Source organism: Delphinapterus leucas, chromosome 2 (assembly GCF_059928025.1).
Source record: "Delphinapterus leucas isolate spDelLeu-1000000601 "Yukka" chromosome 2, BTC_Dleu_Yukka2, whole genome shotgun sequence".
Taxonomy (NCBI): Eukaryota; Metazoa; Chordata; class Mammalia; order Artiodactyla; family Monodontidae; genus Delphinapterus; species Delphinapterus leucas.
In genome coordinates, this window is record NC_143130.1 from 2180805 (window position 1) to 2196573 (window position 15769).

The 15769-nt window shown below is 47.1% G+C and overlaps 1 long non-coding RNA gene across 3 annotated transcripts; it reads left to right on the forward strand.

Annotated features, from left to right (window-relative positions):
- Positions 1 to 1754: 1754 nt before the first annotated feature.
- On the forward strand, positions 1755 to 14869 carry LOC149749932 (uncharacterized). 3 transcript variants are annotated; one of them, XR_016391841.1, is made up of 3 exons: positions 1755 to 1982; positions 2365 to 6357; positions 10000 to 14869. It is a non-coding gene; the product is annotated as an uncharacterized LOC149749932 (long non-coding RNA). The 3 variants fall into 3 exon arrangements; XR_016391839.1 differs by lacking the exon at positions 10000 to 14869 and having other exon boundaries at positions 2365 to 3542; positions 3767 to 9993; XR_016391840.1 differs by lacking the exon at positions 10000 to 14869 and having other exon boundaries at positions 2365 to 2445; positions 2614 to 9993.
- The last annotated feature ends 900 nt before the right edge of the window (positions 14870 to 15769 follow it).

Genomic DNA, 15769 nt, shown 5'->3' on the forward strand with positions numbered 1-15769 from the left:
ACGCCCTCACCCCAACACAGACACACACACACACACACACACACACACACACACACACACTCTGCAGGCCTGACTCAGCTCAGGGCGACTGTGTAACCAGCACAAGGGTGTGGACTCAACGTGAAAGAGGTCCCCAGGCACTCAGACCCTTGTTAGCAAAAATAGTGGTGCTTGGAAGCGACAGCTGGGATGATTGGAATTGTAACGAGAAATTCCAAGAGGGCTGGACGCTTCTAGAGGAGCCTGTGAGTTGAGATGGGGACAGATGTTCCATCGAGGGAGAGAAAAATGTTTAAAGGCCCCTGTCATTCCCAGCCATCAGCTCCAAGTTCTAAACTGAGAAAACTGCTATTTGTCTCGGAGAAGTCAGCCACGAGCACTGTATGTAGGAGGTGGCTGGCATCTCCCCTACGAGGGCCTCGAGTCCTTTGTGCAAATCAAGCGCCCTCATTCCTAACTGCTGTAGGCGGAGCTGCCCCGGCTTTCAGGAGTGGTTTTCCTGATGCCCCCGGTGGCTCCAGCAAGCTGTCTCTGCTTACATCCCTCATGCAAATAGACACCATACCTAAGGCTCGAGGTTAAGGGTCAGTTCCTGCATTTGTTCTGATATTTTCGCCGTTCCCTCGCCGCCATTCACTGCTTCCTGCCTCTTTCTCCCTTCTGCTCTCTAAGCCAAGAGTCCGTTACTGGGCAATTACTGCAACCGTCGACGAGATCCTAGGTTAGGAAGTGTGCAGAGGCTGTCATCCGATCTCCACAATCACCCTCCAGAAGGAGAGACTATAAGCTCCAGTTTACAGAGGAGTAAATGTGGGCCCAGAGAGGTGCCTACCTTGACCAAGGCTGCACAGCTAATGCGCGTTCGGGTCAAGATTGGAGGCCTGTGCTCCTCTAAGCCTGCTCCCCCAGCCTCTCCAGGCCTGCCCAGGGCCCCAGGACGGAGCGGGAATGGCTCTGGCAGAGTGTCCTGAAGGGGCGCCGTGAGTCCCAGCAGGGCTGGGCTGCCAGATTTCCAGCCCTTGCCTCCTGGATTGCCGACCCGCCCTGGGGTGTGGCAACCCACGGCAGGCCCACGACCCCGCTCTCCTGGGCACTTAACACTCAACACCGCCACCAATGGCGAGATTCTGCTGAATCGAGCAGTAACCCTTCCTACAGAAAGCTCAGGGGCCCCAACCCAGTCACAAAGGTGACAGCGGCCCCAGAGAGAAGGGGATGGCAACTTCTAACAAGATCAGACAGAAAGACAACTGTGTATATTTGAAAGAACTCAGCAGAAATTGCAGGCTTCCAGGTGGGAAGAAACGGTGCGGGGCCAGCCCGAGTCTGGGACACACTCGCCACGACCTCGCCGGCCCCTCCATCCACACCCTGGTCCCTGCAGCCACTGGAGGGTCACAGTCCCTGAGTGCAGGGTCCAGCAGCCACCCAGGCCGGTGAGGCTCGTTAGCCAAGGCGGTGCTCCTGGGATAGTGGTCAGAGCCCGGGGCCAAATAGGAGAAGGAATCCAGGGGGAGGCTGGGCTTTGAGCAGAGTTGACGGATTAATCTTTGTAGCAAGCGCTGAGTCTCAGATGCACCCAAATTCTTTAACATTCAGCTCCCAAAGCACAGCATGTTCCCCAGACAAAGGTCGATTTGTAGCCTTCCTTTGCCCTCGGCTTATTCCCCAATCTTGCCCACCATCTTCTAAAAATCGGTGAAAAATAATTTGGGTGACTTCCCTGAGTAGCTCGGAGAGGAGTTAAGCCCAGGAGGGAGTCCAGTGAACCGTGGGATTCGTGTCACAATTAGGTCCCGTGGAGACACGTTGATTTCTGCGATCGGGTTGCAGGTTAGGACTTGATGCAGCCACAGGCTCGGAGCGTTAGGGATTCAAACCACAAGCCATGCATGGACCGGAACAGGCCGCTCAGCTCCGCGGGGGGATCAAGCTTGGAAAAGATAGTGACAGTTTCAAGACCTGGAGCTGGCACCCTCAAGGTTCTGGAGGAGGAAAGCGAAAAGGGAGAAGTGTGTGGGGGGTGAGAGGGGGAGAGGAGGAGAGAGGCTGGGAGGGGGGCAAGGGGTGGGAAGTGGGGGGAGGAAAGAGGAGGAGAGGAGGGGCAGGAGGAGGAGGGGGAGAAGGGGAGGGGAGGAGGAGGCAGAAGGGGAGGAGGGAGGGGGATGGGGAGGGAGACAGGGAGGAGGGGGAGGGGAGGGAGAGGGAGGAGAGGGGAGAAGGGGAGGGGGAGGGGAGGGGAGAAGGGAGAGGGGGAGGGGAGGGAGATGGGGAGGAGGGAGGGGGAGGGAGAGGGAAGAGGAGGTGGAGAGAAGGGAAGGGGGCAGGAGAGGAAGAACAGGCTGACTTGTGCTCTTGAAACAGGGGCTTCCACGTTCCAATAGGAGTGCGTTCCCGCAGGAGGGGACTGTTTGCAGGACCAGCACCTGGATGCTGCTTGTGCAGGTGACCCCTCGCCTCCTCCAGCCCATGCGCAGGTCACATGTGCTTATCAGCTTGGCTGGAGGATCTGCTCCGTGAAAAGGGGCAGCTGGTCTTTCTTGGACTTTGCTTGGGTTTCTGGGGCAGGGAACCTAGATGTCAAGTCTAATGAGCATCTTTCCGGCTCACCAGGAATGGAAAACATGCTTGTGGGTAAGGAGGAAACTGATCATAGCAAATAAACCCATTTCTTGAGGACAAGCCTCAGCCGTGGGACGGGCCTCTCTCCAGGTGACGAGCAAGCCGGCTTCCTGAACCCGTGCACTGAGCTGTGACCCCGGGGACGTGGCGGGGTCTCGGCGGCTGTGGCTGCTCAGGTGCTTCGGATGCCCCGGCCCAGCTGATTCGCTGCACTGTGGCGGCATGGTTCAGGCAGCACTGAGACTGCCTTTTCTGGGGCCTCCGACAGTGGTGCTGACATTTCATACGCATGTTGGAATATATGCACAGGAATTTAAAATGTTCTCGGTAATAAAAGAAAGCCTCAAGAACCCTACTACTGTAAAACAGTGATGTGAGCATTGATATCACAATGATATTAAGGAAAAAAATATCAAAAGCATCAGTGCTTCCTTTCCGAGCCTTTACTAAGACCAGAAGTGAAACAGACTCCCTGTGACTTTAGCCTCCAGAGTGTAAACTTGGCCAATCTGTCAAGCAAATAACACGTGGTGACTGTGTGACTTTGGCTGGTGTTACCAGGCAGATATCAGAGAAGCACGTCACTTGTTCCCAGGACACGGGGCCTTCGGCACTTAAACCAGGACAGTCCAGGGCAAACCAGGACTTGGTGTAACACACATCCAGGCCCAACCCAGGCTACCTAATGAATTCCTGCCTGCTTGTCAAGGCTGGGATCTCCCCTCTGAGAAGGTCCGTGGCGCTGTGATCCATCCAAATGCTCTCCTGGTTTGTGGCACTCGTGACATGCTGTCCTCTTGTGCTCAGCTGTTCCAGGTACGTCCACGAACTATAGCACTAGCGTCGCCCGGGAGCTTGTCAGAAATGCAGGATCCCAGCCTCAACCCTTAAATCTGCACATTTCACAAGGTCCCCAGGAGGTTGGTACAAAATTTGCGATGCCGTCCTAATTCTCCATTTGGTTTGAGAGGTGGACTTGTTTCTCCCAACCAGGGGTACAAAGAGCCCCACAGAATGAGGGTCCCCTCCTGCCATGCTGGGTACAACGTGGGCACTCGGGCACCTTAACTGCTGGGACTGCATGGGGGGCCCCAAAACGTGCTTGGGAGTCACCTCAGCCTCTCCCCTCACATCCTGTTCCCAGCTGCTCCCTAAGGAGTTTCATAGACCAAACAGCACGGACATATATCGTAGTGAGTGCTGCGTACCTGGTCAAGGAGTCCGGACATCGTCACTCTTCTTGGCGACTCTGCGTCCGAGCCCCTCCCTGTGTGAAGCGAGGTTCCCCGGCCCTGGGTCTTGGTGGGAGCCAGGCGATGCCGGATTTACGTTTTCCTCCGCGTCCCAAACTGTGAGTAGTGAGATCCCCCGAGAATGGCACGTCCTCAAGTGCCAACTAAGAGTGTGGGCCTGTGACCTTGGCCTCGCCCTTCAGTCACTCTCCACACTGGACCAGGCAACCAGTGTCGCTGGAGCGGGGGGCCGTTGAGCAAGATTCCGGGGGCAGAGGAGCGATCACAGCTCCAGCCAGGAGGGCGGAGCAAGTGGAGACCCCAGACCCACAGGAGAGATGGTGGGTCTCACCCTGGGCTGGTCCACGATGAGATGTTTCTGGGTGGCAATGGCGTCCCTGAACCTGATTCCCAGCTTTTCCAATTCTTTCAGCTTCCCAGTATACTTTCAGCAAATCCCACTTCTGCTTATGCAGCCGGTTCCTTTTACGAGCACTGACTTGCAGGGGACATGTGTTCACTTGTGAAGGTCAGGGCCTCCCTTTCTAAAGAGCCTACTGGTAACAAGGAGGCAGGAGAAACCACGGGCTTCACGGAGACTAATTAGCGCTTGAGAGTCGAATCGAGAAATTCTATCTTCTGCTTTCCTACCACATCCTCTAAGTGTGAACAAATCAGGGATCTGAATACACTGGAAGACGTTCAGGCCGGTCCCAGGGACCTACGGAATATTGTACACATCGTACTCCTTCACACAGGAAAAGAGAGAGCCATCGTTAGCTCTTTTTCACTTTGGAAACGACTGGATTTGGCACACAGAACTCAGTCAATCCATCACAAATATGTACCGAACACCAGCCATATGCAGACTTGGCTAAAACTTGACCCAGTCTGCTTGGCAGAGAACATGTGAACCTAGACTCACATCAGCCCACGACTGGAATCAGTTAGGCTGATTTGTGGTCTGCTTTAGAAAATTCTGAAAAATTGAATATCTTCGTAAACCTTCCATTCACCCTGCAGGGGTTTTTTTCCGCCTTCTTTTTGGGGGACGTGAGAAAGAGAAGGAAAGAAATAGTGTCCTCTAAAGGGCTTATTCGTCGTGACCAGAGCTTCCTTGTTAAAAACAAAACAAAAACCTCAGAGAAAAAACGTATCCCCTACTCTCCAGGAACCAGCTGCAATGAGCTTTTCCTGTGGAGACCTGCCCCTCATGGGCTCGGGGCGTCGCACTGGTAAAGCCCATAGCAGAGGGGATCCCCTCCAGGAGCAGTGAATGGTGTTGCTTCTGGGCTTGGCTTCTAGGTAATGATAACGTAATGCCCAGGGTGACAGGTTTCTCACTCGAGGACCTTAAAAAGTGATTAGGGCGACAGACAACAGAGACACTCGCAGGGGACAAAGGTGGCATCAGGAGAAATCAGGAAAGGCTACATTTAAAAAAGTATGTTTGAGGGCTTCCCTGGTGGCGCAGTGGTTGAGAGTCCGCCTGTCGATGCAGGGGACACAGGTTCGTGCCCCGGTCCAGGAAGATCTCACATGCCGTGGAGCGGCTGGGCCCGTGAGCCATGGCCGCTGAGCCTGCGCGTCCGGAGGCTGTGCTCCGCAACGGGATAGGCCACAGCAGTGAGAGGCCCACGTACTTGAAGACGCCCCCCATTTCCAGTCTGGAAGGCTCAGGACGGCAGTGCCAGGAGTTGGAACAGGGAATGGGGAGGGAGCACCCGTTCTCTGCGACGAAGTTGAGTTACCAATGGAGGAAAAAACGGTGCTTACCCGTTTTATTGCGCAAAACAAAAGCAAAGCAGAACCCATTCAATTGGCAATCAACCCATGAGCACCTGGTCCTAGCCTTGCGCAGCAGATCCGATGATTCATCGTGAAATGCTGCTGGGAAATAAGCCGTCCATGAGGCTTATCCACAAGGCTGGGAAATAAGCCTCCGCAAGCAAGTTTTTTTTCTTTCTTTTCAGATGACTCAAACTTTTGCTCATTTTGACTGTTTTGAATGGAAAATGTCCTAGCTGTGTGTAGAGTGCCCGACTTGTTGCCAGCTCCGTTTAAAACAAGTGTCACATTCATCTCTATCATCCCCACGTCATTCCCGATGTTTTGGTTATGGAAGGTACTTGGACTGAATGAAGGAATTCAGCCTGTCATATCAACTCGGGGACACTCTTATGACACTGACCGCATCCTCTTTATGGTTTAAGATGTGGCCCAGCGTGCGCAGTGCGTCCTGTAGACACATGTCTGCATTGCTGGCCCCGCCCTCCCCTGCCGGCCTCTTGGCAATCGTGTACGGTTCCTGGAGACTCTCCCTGTGTTAACGTCCTGGCCCGAGTGCCCAACGCCCAGCAGGCAAGGTGAGCAAAGCTCTCATTTGAGTCCAGCCAGTGCACGGAGTAAGAACAGAAGAACTAAGATTTGGCTGAAGACTTGGGGCATGAGATACACTGTGAGAACTAGAAGAGATCATTCCTAACTCAGTGACCAATCACAGGTAATGAAATGTTCGTAAGTCTTTAATTCCCAGCACCATCGGTGCATTCTCATTGCCCATCATATTAGCCTTTGGCGCCAGTATCCTGTCTCGATCGGTTTCCAGCTTGTACCCTTTGTACTGTTCCTGGAATGCCCCTCCCTCATGACCCCTCCATCAGAAATCATATTTAGTCTTCAAGACACAATTCAGGTGACAGCTTCTTCGAGATGTCTTTCCAAGCTCAGGCTACAATTAGTAGCCTCCTTCTTGGTCCCTTTTCTACTTGATGGGATCTTTTATTTGTTCTTCTTCTAGAAGTTTGTGGTGGTGTGTTTTTCTCCCACGAAATTATGCCTCAGAGTCAAGAGCAAGACCCCAAACCTTTCCTGGTTCTAGAAGGTGTTAGACCTCCTGTTGCTGTTAGCTGAAAGTCTTCCTCTGGGACGAGACTATGTCTTTTAGCAAAATCATGCATAAAGTCCAACTCAGACAATGCCGCCTTGAAGAATTCTGTTCACTGTGGCTCTCTGATGCCACTGCCAGCAGGAAATTCCTCACCACATAAGCCTTGGGATGTGCTAAATGAAGCTGGAATTTCTTTGTCCTGTTCATGCTACAGCAGGCCAGCATGGCATGGCATTTTGATTCTTCTCAGTAAGCTTCAAGAGGTTTTACAGTTCAAATTAATAAGCCTTCAAAATTCATTTCACTGGGACTTTATGAAGCTTGCTTTACTCTAATACAATTGTCAATGCAAGTGACTCTCTGGCTTATTTGCTTGAGAATATGACCTACACCAAAAATTACAGGAAGGGTCAGCAAACTAAATGGGTAGCTGCACTTAAAGGTGTGTGGGACGTTGCCCACGAAACCTCAGCAGTAATGGTGCCGATATTTTTATGGCTCCCCAGTCAGTACGGGAAATGTCAGCAAGCAGATCTTCTGAAAATAATCTTCAGTTTTTCTTTTCATAAATGACCGATTCAACAATATGGACTGGAAATATACCTCGATAAAAACTTTCAAGGTTCGATGTGTGTTATTTACTTAATGAATTCAAATATTTATCGAACGCTTATTACGTACCAGACACAGTTCTAGGCACTTGGGACATAGTAGTATATAAACCAGGCAAAAATGCCTGCTTCGTGGAGCCTTTTGGACAGATCACCTCAGCACTGGTAGGTCTGTTCGCATTCCTGGAATGTGGATTTTATTGTGCTCATTTTACGATGATAGACTGAAGCTCCCGCAGAATAGGAAGCTTGATCAAGATCAAAATAGCCAATCAACAGACAAGTCTGAATACACATCAGTTCTTTGGGTTGCAAGTATTTCCTCTGCTGGATTTACATTTCCCAAGATTGTCTTCTTGAATGTTCCCCAGGGGGTAGGTGTTTCAAAGAAATGAAGATTCCGTTTCCAATATGTTTGGGAAATGCTTTCTGGTCACAGGTTGGGTTCTAGAGGCAGCCGCTGGGGTGCACTTCTGCACAGAAGAAGATTCTGAGGACACATGCTCTTAGGATCGACACCTGCGGAAGAGAAGGGACGGGCTGGAAGCAGGATCAAACGGGGGAGGGCAAGCGGCGGTGCAGTCTTAGGGGTGGCCTCAGATGGGGCTGCGGGGATTCTGAAGACGAGATGAGCCTGCAAAGCTGTCCTGAGTGTGGGGAAGCAGCCAGGCAGGCCTTTACATCCCCAGGCCAGTCATCGTTTGGCTGTGGCCCATCCCCGGAAGGAACCATGACCTTGGACAAGGTAGCTCAGTTCAGCAGAGCCAATCACCAAAGGTGGCCAACAGCTGAGGGGTGCCCCCAGGGGCACTGCCAGCAGCTGGGCAGTGAGTCCTCCTCCAAAGGGACATCTTGGGGGCACAACACAGCATCCAACGGACTGTGGTATCTGTAAGCACGAGATTGAAATTACTTGAATACTCACTATATTTGACATTGTATTAGATACATCCACGCGTGCAGTCTGGGCATGGAACATGGCCCAGCGTCTGGGTACACAGTCCTGAAGCTGGATAGCCAGGATTTGACCATGGGTTCCACCACTTAGTAGCTGTGAGACCTTGAGTGAGTAACTTGCCCTCTCTGTGCTTCAGTCTTACAGATAGGGGTCTGTAAGATGGTGAAGAAAAATAGTTTCTGCATCGGAGGCTGTCGTGAGGATTCAGTGATAGAATATGTGTTAAGTCCTTAAATTATTGATGTGTTAAGTCCTTACATAGGTGCCTGGCACATAGTAAGCTCTCAAAAAATATTAGCTATTCTTTTTTTTTTTTTTTTTTTTGCGGTACGCGGGCCTCTCACTGCTGTGGCCTCTCCCGTTGTGGAGCGCAGGCTGCGGACACGCAGGCTCAGCAGCCATGGCCCACGGGCCCAGCCGCTCCATGGCATGTGGGATCCTCCCAGACTGGGGCACGAACCCATGTCCCCTGCATCGGCAGGCGGACTCTCAACCACGGCGCCACCAGGGAAGCCCAAATATTACCTATTCTTGACCTCCTATTTAATTGATCCTCCCAGCATTTCAGTGAGTTTGGTGTGACGACCCCATCTCACCAAAGAGGAAGCTGAGGCTCAAGCGGTGACTTTCCCCTTGGTGACAAGGAGCCAGGAGTCAAGGACAACTGGGTTAAGCTCGTTACACCAGGAGACCTCAAGGAGGATGGGGTCAAATACCGTAATACCTGCATCTCTAGCTTTGGTTCCAAATTTGCTTTAGAAAGAAATCTGTTCCCTGCACTGTGCCATTCCCATCTCCTCTAAAAGTTAGAATTATGTTTACGAGAACCTCCAAGTAGAGGTTCCATAAAAGTGTTAGATTTTCCTCAATAACAAAAGAATTTATTTTTCAAAAATAGCATTGCTTTGTTAGGAAGTGTGATAACAGTCATCCTTTTGGGTAGTGTCCCTGGCTACTATTCAAAGCCAAGCCCACTATCCTTTCATTGTTTTTTATTTTAGATCAGGAAAGACCTGAAATTTGGCTCTGAAAATTTCCTTAATTTGTAAGAAGAAATATTCCCCTGGAAGTCCACTTGTTAAGAGCAGAGAGGAAAAACAAAGCTCTAACAAGAAATGAACAGCCTTGAAACCACGGGGTTTTCAGAATTAAATTGCTGAATTTTCATGTCACATCCTTTCTTGGCCATTCTCTAGCTATATCTGCCAAAAGTAACAAAACTTTTTTCTCCAAGCAAAAATCTTCCTAGGTAGTGACACTGATAGTACTTCCCCAAGCAGAGCCTCAGGGAAGCATCTGGGCCGAGCTTAAAGACAGGGATGAGCTGAATCATCTCCCCAGGGAGGGAGGGTTCGTTAAAACAGTTTCAGACAGAGGAATAGTCACCTTCTGACCTCTGAACAGAGTTCTCTGGAAGTGTCCAGAATGTCTGCTTCCAGAAACATTTCTTCCTTTGTTTCATCCCCATCGAAAAGTACTTACACGATACCCGTTCACCTCTGGGGAAACAGTAAAGATGCAGGGAGAGAAATCATACATATGGTCCTTATAGCCTTGGAACTTACAGTCTAAGACGCAAACATACGGAAAAAAGATACATGGACAGGAAGAGATCGTATGTCAATACACGGCCAGACATAAATTACAGTATTTCTATCATATCTACCTAAACCTTTTCTCTTTCAGCTTCAGCTTCTCTTTATAACTGAGGGAAGGCAGGCCTTCCGCTGAGCTCTAACATTCTATGAGTTGAGGATGAGTGAGCTTGGAAATTGGTGCAAGCTATGTAAACCCCAGTAGAGCCGGCCCTGGCAGATAAAGGAAATCTACAACCTTCATAGATTATGGAAAAGACAAGCCTGCCTAAACTGTCAGAACGATGGGGAAAGAGACGGCTTCTGAACCTGAAGCAAGAAGCAACCCAAAAGTCCACAGACAGTTGGATGGATAAACAAAGCATGGCCTATCCATACAATGGAATGTTATTCAGCCCTAAAGAGGAAGTAAATTCGGACACATGCTTCGGCATGAATAAACCTTGAGGACATTAAGGTTTATTGTGAAATAAGTGAAATAAGCCCGTCACAAAAGTCCAAATATTGTATGATACCACTTATATGAGGCACCTAGGGTAGTCAGATTCACAAACACAGAAAGTAGGATGGTGGGTGCCAGTGGCTGGGATGGGGGGTGGTGAGAGTTATTGTTTAACAGGTCTAGAACGTCTGTCTGGGATGATGAAAAAGCTCTGCAGATGGATGGTAGTGACGGTTGCACAACATTTTAAGTGTACTTGATGCCATGAAGTTGTGCACTTAAAATGGTTAGCATGGTTATTTTGCCATATATATTTTACCACGAAAAAGAAGAGTTCCCCCATACAGACATCAAATTTTTTATTTTATTTTATTTAAAATAAAATATTTTTTAAATTATTTATTAAAAAATTATTTTAAATAAAATATTTTATTTTAATAAAATATTAAAAACAGTTTCAATAATCCTTAAAAAACCCCACACAATTAAATCTCCTTCATCTGTTTGTTCAGTTCTCTTTAACTAATTCTTGTACCACTGGCTCATGGGTCAGCAAACTGCTTTTGCAGAGTTATTTGCTTTTGGACTGGAGAGAGCTGAGAAACGTGACTCTTGTCTGATACAAGCTGTCAGAGTTGTGTAAGTGATGCCACCTTGATTAAACTCCCAAACCTGTACGCATGAGTGTATTTTGCCAAGAATCAATAGTTTAGCCCACCTGCTATAAGCCTTTCCACTAATGCTTCGAGACTATCCTTGGTTAAAGATCCAATTGCTAACCTGGATATTATAGAAAATTCCGGCAAATACGAGGGGAAAGCAAAAACCACCTGTTGAGAAAAACTCTGAATAGTGATGGTTAATTTATTACAGTTACTAAGTGTAATAACCTCACTGGTCCACAAGGCTCTGGTTGGTGGCTACCTTCAGGGAGGGATGTATTATAGGCAGTGAGAGCGCTGGCAGACCTGCAGGAGCTCCTGTCAAACGTAAAATCTCTGAAATATATTTATATTAATAACATACTACCTGTGAAAATTTAACTTGGGCAACCTGAGTTCTCTTTTCACTTGACTGTCTTCCTGTGTAACTCTTGTTAGTGTTGACCTATTTACCAAACAGACAACGTACAAACAAACCCAATCATTTCTATCATCCCTCTGTATATAATATGAAAGAATGAATCTTTGTAATTGCCCAGGGACCTTCTGGGAAATAACATATATAGTTTAGGTGTAAAATCTATTTTGAAATTAAAAAATATTAAACAGTGCGGGGGGCAACATTTAATTTTTCATTTAAGTTTTAAAGTTATTAGAGGGGGTTTTGAAAGGATCATAGTTACCTAGGAAAAATGTGATTTTAGCTTGACTACTTATTCATCAAAATGACAATATGATATTTCAAAATACACTGAGAAGATAACACAGCTGTTAGGTAGGGATCTTAGTTCTTTAAGATGTGAGGAACTTTGAAATTTTAAAAGTAATCAAGATAAAAGTCAGCACGAAGCACAAAAAGTTACTCCTAACATATGGCATCTCACCTGCCTAGGAAAATTATGATAAAGGTAAAGAAAGGTCTTTTGCTACTGCTTATTATGAGCAGATAAAATATTCTAAGACCTATAGTCATTTTAACAGAAAGGAAACCAAATTCTAGTTTTACATGGGTCTATTACCAGGAAGGGAGTCACAGAACTTTTAATAAAATTATCTTACGGATAAACCCATGAGAACTGAGTAGAGTTTGGCAAATTCAGACACACTCTTACACTTTTTTAGATTTGTTATTTCCAGGTATTATAATCCAAGGCAAATCAATCACCTCCACCCACACCTTCCACAGGTGCTGCAGCCACTAGCATTCTACCCTTTACTAAAGTCCTCCACATTCTGGAGCCACCTGACACTTTAATACAAAGCTATCCTCTTTCTCTCTTGAAAAGTAAAAACACATTTTATTACTTTGCACATACAGTTGTGTTTATTTGCCATTATTATTCCTCATACAGTCTCAGATAAACATATTATATTGATTATATATTCATATAAAGTATAACTTGAACCAGAGAGAAAACTTAAAGGTAAGTAATTGAAAATTCTCTGTCCTACACAAGTATTTCAGCAGATTCGCAAATCTCACAAACACACGTACTAGGATCCCCTACAGCTACCTACATCCTTACACATGTTTATAAAATGGCAGAAAATGAACATGTTTGATAAGTAAAACCCAAAGGAACAGCTTATATATATTGTTATATGTAACAATAACAAGCAAAGATATGAATACATATATGTGTATGTACACACATGTACATTCACACAAATACATACAGAACTGATTATATAATTTGCAGAACTCAGTCCAAAATGAAAATACAGGCTCCTCGTTAAAAAAATTTATATATATATATATATATATATATATATATATATAGAAATTATGTAGATATATATACATACATATCTGATAAAATAAAAATTTTTAATGGTGACATTCCAGGCATGACCTTGGTTGCACAATTACTTTGCCTAATTTATCCTGGTTAAAAGGAGGCCGTATATTCTACATTATAGTGTTTCAACAGTCTATCTTATTTAAAAAATTGTTCAGGCGTCCAAAAACTGTCCATTAATTACCTTGATTTAATATTAATTCAAGGTTTTAGGTTAACTAAGGATTCTGAGACATATTTAAGCTGATACACTATAGAATATAGTAAAAGTTGATATAAAAATTGTCAGAACTAGAATTCAAATTAGTTGAACATGTAATTTTATACTTTTCTTAATTTAAACATTACATAGAAGTAATGTCAGTTTACCTGACCAGGAAACCAGTTAAAAAAAAAAAAAAACACCTCAGGAAGCTTACATTATAAGTAGTCTCTTATGAGAAAACAAATCCAAATCTTTAAGTAAAATGTATCCTTGTATTATAGTCCACGCTTATAAAATCGAGGAAAAGTCATGCAGCTGGTTTTTAAACCAAAATTATTAAACCAGTTTGATTTATTTAACAATTCACCTTGCTTATGTGAACTGAGATTCTTAATTAAAAGATTTCTGAACTAGCAGTTTCTGTAAGAGGACCTTTTTTTTTCCTTAAAAGACCAGAACATCTAAAGTACTAGAAGTTCAGTTTCTTTATTTTCTAGAAATTCAGGGAATATTAGATACAGGTAAGTGTTTACAATTCTCTATAAACCAATCTGAATAGAACTTCTTTTAGAAAATACATCATCAAATTTATATCCTCACATTTATTAATATTCTCCAGAATATATTTCACACGGAAACAACGAGAAACAGAGTTTGTTCTCAATGACAGATGTACAGAACCACCAAGAACTTGCAGTTGTAGTTCTATACGCTGAGCTGCAGGTCAAAGGTAATCACAGAAATAGTGAAACTCACCCATCCAGTTCTCAAAGAGCCATTCTCCGTTCCAGTGGGCGTGAAATATTTTCTTAATCGATTTGATTCCTAATAGATAAACAAACAACAAAAAATTAACAAACTAGATTCTCCCATCATCCACCCAGCCCAACAGACCATAACGGGTCACCAAGAGATCAGCCCATAAAGGCAGATTTCCAATCCCTGCTTTCACCAAGGAGGCTTAACTTAGCAGCTGTGCACAGACCAAATACACAGGGTGTTCTCTCCCCATGCAGTGGAGACCAGCCTAGCGGTCAGATACCCACCGGTCTTGAAGACAGTGTGACCCAGACCCAGAGTTTCCTGACACATGAGAAGAATGTCAAGGCCAACTAGTGACCCAAGATAAAAACTGGTTTCACTGGAACGGGCAGTGGAAAGAGACTGTTACACAGACCAGAAACAAAAGCAGAAACATAGAATCAGAATTTGAAATATTAAAACCAAAAATCCAAGAAACCCCAGAAAACCAGAGAGTCACCAGAGACAGCGTTCTCTCGCTCCTGGAGACTGACTTTGGGACCCAGGAAAGCGCATGCCTGGGACCAAGCAGAACATGGGACCCTTCTGGGGGCGACACAGTTTAATGGGCTTCAACAAGGAAGCCCATTGGGGCCTTTCTATGAAACAATATCTAAAAGTGTCAAATTTCCCAAATGTTAAAAACACAAATGCATAAAAACAGAATAAACCTGTGTCAAAGATTTATTTAACTCCTTAATGAGGAAACAAACAGACGAGCTGATTTAAAGAGCGTTTGAAGTACAGTATTTACAGCCACTGAAGAAAGCGTGTGGAATTAGACACCAGGTTAGAGTTTTCTAAATTGGTTTATGTCCATATAGCCATACCGCTTGGGGTTGACTTTTCTATCCGACAGAAATAATTTGCATCACTATCTGGCATAAATCTCCAAGTAACTTCAGTGAATTTAGGTCCTGATCTGTAGCAAATGGTTAGGCCAGCAAAGGCATGGGTTTTGAACCATCCTTGGAAGGGCCTTTGGATCAGGCTCCAGCATGACACCGCAAGGACGCGCATCTCTACTTTGCCTTATTTTCACCTTGTGGATCACTTTGCGTTTCCAGGCAGGCAGGTGGTACAATTAGAAGGGGATTTGGGGCAGTGAGCCTGGTATGGGATGCAAGGCGGCTGAGAAGGTACAGACACGGTAGGGGTGCCCTCGTAAGGGAGTTCCCGCTGGAAGGGGGTCTGCACGGTTTCCTGGAGGAGAAGTTGGGCCGTCAGGGCTGACGAGGAGGCTGTGTGCTGACCCGGGAGCCCATGGGTGCAGAGCTCCCCAGGCAGGACACTCGGAATCACCCGCAAGACTTTTCCTTCTGTGGCCTGAGGAGTGGGTGCGGGTCGACATCAAGTGGACTGGGTGTTCTAGAAGATGCATTCACGACACCTTGCCCCATCGCTCATGGTGACGGGAGGCCAAACTGTTCCCGCCTTGGCCGTGACCCACGAGCCTTCCCTGGCCGGGAGTGCAGCCCGCGAGGCTCTCGCATTGCACGCCGAGCCCGCTTCCTGGTTCTGTTCCTCCCTTCTGCCCCCCCTCCATACGCGGTACCAACCACCGCTGCAGTTCAAGCCTGCCAGCACGGTGCCCAGGAGGGGCTACCCGGGGCGTCCACTCCATCGCCCCCACCGTGCCTCCGCCTGCCTGTCTCACTCGTTCTGTCTCATCTCAGCCCACAGTCCTGGCCTCGCTGGTCCTCTGCTCACACGTTGCTCTCTCTCTCCTCCCGAGCGCACTCAGCTGTCTCCCCACCCCCGGCACTTCTTGGCCCTGGGTCCCTCCCCTCCAACTGAGCCCCTCTCGGTGCAATCCCACCCCCGCCGGGCTGCTTCCCACTGTCCCGAAGGGCTCTGCTTTCAGCCCTTCTGTGTTCTGAACCTTCCTCCAAGCCTTGAGGCTTGCGCCTCACTCTGCTCTGTGACCACATCCCTCGCTCGGAGCATCTGAA